At 38.5% G+C, this 3568-nt stretch overlaps 1 non-coding gene across 1 annotated transcript; it reads right to left on the bottom strand.

Moving 5' to 3' along the window:
- Nucleotides 1–3249: 3249 nt before the first annotated feature.
- LOC145609836 (small nucleolar RNA R71) lies at nt 3250–3355 on the bottom strand. The gene has a single exon (XR_014106118.1). It is a non-coding gene; the product is annotated as a small nucleolar RNA R71 (small nucleolar RNA).
- Nucleotides 3356–3568: the final 213 nt, after the last annotated feature.

Genomic DNA, 3568 nt, shown 5'->3' with positions numbered 1-3568 from the left:
TTCAAACAAAGCTTATTGAATTAAATGAAAGTGAAATGCAATTAACAAAGCTAATTGAGTCAAATCAAAGCCAAACACATTCATACAAAGCTATCTGAGTTAAATGAAAGTCAAACACATTCTAACAAAGATTTTTGAATCAAATGGAAGTCAAATGCATTCAACAAAGCTAATTGAGTCAAATGAAAGTCAAAAACATTCAAATAAAGCTTTTTGAATCAAATGAAAGTGAAATGCAATTAACAAAGCTAATTGAGTCAAAAGAAAGTCAAACACATTCATAAAAAGCTAGTTGAGTCAAATGAAAGTCAAATGCATCTACAAAGCTAATAGTGTCAAATGAAAGTCAAACACATTCAAACAAAGGTTTTTGAATCCAATGAGAGTAAATTGCATTCAACAATGGTAATTTATTCAGATGAAGGTCATACACTGTAACACCCCAATAATTCTCTCTTAAAAACCTGTAAGAAACCTGTAAATAACCTGAAAAAATTTAAGAGAATTAGTGGTTCGCTACCGCCACGTGTTCAAACATTAAGGCTATCTTAGAAATTAGCAGCGGAAAACCAAAACAGTTTTAAATAAACCTCAAGGCAAAGTATGTTGGGGTTTGGTGAGTCCGACTCACCGCGGAAACAAACCCAAAACCAAGACCGCACTCGCAATAAATAAAACCATAAACATAATTAAATTAATCACAAGATTAAGATAAGCTAATTACCCTTGACGCGTGCTTCGCTCCAAATGAGCTCTTACTTGAAAGCTTCAAGTCCCGCTCGCACGGAGACCTCCAACGAAGTCCACCCGCACCAACAAAACCGACTAGGTCCAATGTCATGGGGTTAGCAAGACCCGACCAACAAAACCCGAGTAATTATATTGAGTTCAAAGGTTTTCACTAATTGTGATGCCTTTTCCAACTCTTACTCAAGCATCTTTCCCAATGCCCATACTTGGGTATTTATAGGAAATGATGGGAGTATCATTTACTCTCCCATCAATGTGGGATAGTATGATTTTTCCATTTTATTTTAGAGCTAAAATAAAATCAATAATCAAGCTAGTAATAAATCAACAAGTGGCAAGCTCATGTGAGTGGTTAGGTGAGGACCACTTGGAGAAGGGGGGGGGGGACCAAACTTGCTCCCCACTCCCTGCTTTCCCCTGCTCCTCACTTCAAGCAATTGCAGCAGCTCCGCAATTAACTCCAGCAAACCCGCTCAACCACCACGGCAACCAACATGACAGTAGCCAATTGCAGCTCCGATTCCACCCGCAATTGCGCCATCAATTCAAGCAACAACAACATCAATAATTCCAGCAATTAGCTCCATTCCCGCAACCAATTGCGCCACCTTCGAAGCAATTCCCCACCGCAGCTCCACTTTCATTTGTACCTCAGCAGGTGCGGGCGCACATTCAAAGAATGCAGCCGCACATAGCTGGGTTCGAGTTGAAGCATTGATTGATGATGAAGCGTTCAGTTGGGTTCGATTTGGGTGCGAAACATGGGATTAATTCCCATCCTTGAAGCTCAGTTTCGAGCCCTGCTTGAGGGGAATTTTCATTTCTTATTTTCCCTTTTTATTTTCTATTTTTCTTTTTCCCTTCCTTTTCTTTTCGTATTTTTTTATTTCTATTTCTTTTCTTTTCCTTTCCTTTTATTTTTTAATTACTTTTCTCTTTTATTTTATTTTCTTTTCTCTTTTATTTTCTTTTATCCTTGTATTTATAAATACCCTTTTTTGGGTAGAGAGAAAAACAATTAGACAATTAGAGAATTACATTAGATTAGATTTTAGAGAGAGAAATTGTGGGTTTGATGATTGATGATTGATAATTGAAGATTGTTTCATTTGATTTGATTTCTATCAAGTTTGTAAGAATTCTTTACTCTTTAATGCAATTCAATGTTTGATTTCATTAGTATTGTTGTTTGATTTGGTTAATTGATAGTTTGATTGATTTTTATTGAATTTGTTGGTTTCAATTTGATTTCAATTGATGAATTTGGGAATGATGATTAGTTTAGCTTTGATTTTGTTGTTCTTTATGGATTGTGAGTAGTTTATTTGCTAGGGTAGTGGTGAAGCATGTATTGATGATGAATTGAGATTAATTTGGGGGAAATTGATTGAGTTGATAATGTGATTAAATTGGTTGATTGATTTTGTGCATGTGTGTGAATGATTAGGCTTGATCACCCTTGTTATTCACACTAGATTGCATTGTGAGTTCACATTGATACGGACCATTGATTTGTGGCTTACATTTACTCGATTGAGATATCTTGTGATGTTTCCTAGCTAGTGTTTGATGTAGTTGACGGTAATTAGACCTCTAGGAGAATAGCTTGATGTACTCTCTTGGTTGCAATATGGGTTTTCCCTCACATTGCTTGACTTGATTGGTTAATTCCCCAAGTTGATTGAACTTCATCGTTGATGCATGTGGATCCATTCCCGTAGTGCCTTAGCATTCATTTAGTACAAGCCTTTTGCATCGCCTAGCTTAGCCTAGTTCCTACCTTAAACCCCTACTAGACTTCGGAATAGCTTAACTTAGGCATCGTGCATTCGACCTCCATTCCTTTGGGTTCGACCTTGACTTACCACTACACTAAATAGGGGTTTGTTAAGTTAGAAATTTTGTTTGATTGGGTGGGGTGGTAGCCCAACGACCTACCATTCTCCTTCCCATCAAAATGGCGCCGTTGCCGGGGAATGGTGCTTTGAGTGCATGTTGTTGTTGAGTCTATTCCACTTTATTTGCAAAATACAAAAAGATTTTACACTTTAGGCTACACTTGTAGCCGTGCTACTAAAATTTTCTTTGAGTTTTGTGTGCTTAGATCCCTAGCCATGGGAAGTAATTCAAGAGTTGCCTTGAAGGAACTTGGAGTGCCCGGTGCATATAGGTATGAGAGCGGCATAGCTCCACCTACAACACCGGCAAGCGATTTTGAAATTAGGCCGGCAATGATCACCCTAATTGAGAGGAGACAATATAGTGGGGCAAAGAACGAGAGCCCATTGAACCATCTTAAGGAGTTTGAAAAATATTGCAACACTATCAATGTCAATGGAGTTTCTCAAGAGTTTATCCGCCTTAAGTTGTTCCCTTTCTCTCTCATAGGAAGATCTTTGGAAGGGCTAGACAAAGAAGTGAAGCCCAATTCCTTGAAGACATGGGATGATGTCACAAAAGCTTTCTTATCTCGTTTCTACCCACCAAAGAAGACGGCGGAGGCTAGAGCCTTAATCCAAAGTTTTAAGCAATTGCCTAGAGAGAATCTCTATGAAGCATGGGAGAGGTACAAGGACTACCAAAGGGAATGTCCTCACCACGGAATTCCAACATATCAAGTGATCCAAATCTTCTATAGTGGTTTGAGCTTTCAAGGTAGATCGAGCCTAGATGCCGGAGCCGGAGGGCCAATCATGAACAAGACGGAAGAAGAGGTTGTGGATGTAATAGATGATGTGGTAAGGAATTACATGGATTGGCATGATGTAGAGAGGGAATCGGCAAGCACAATTTGCTCAACCGATCAATCTTATGTCAT

This window comes from Chenopodium album, chromosome 23 (assembly GCF_948465745.1).
Source record: "Chenopodium album chromosome 23, dcCheAlbu1.1, whole genome shotgun sequence".
In the NCBI taxonomy this organism is placed as follows: domain Eukaryota; kingdom Viridiplantae; phylum Streptophyta; class Magnoliopsida; order Caryophyllales; family Amaranthaceae; genus Chenopodium; species Chenopodium album.
Note: the sequence above shows the minus strand (reverse complement) of the source record. Positions and strands in the feature narration are given on the sequence as shown.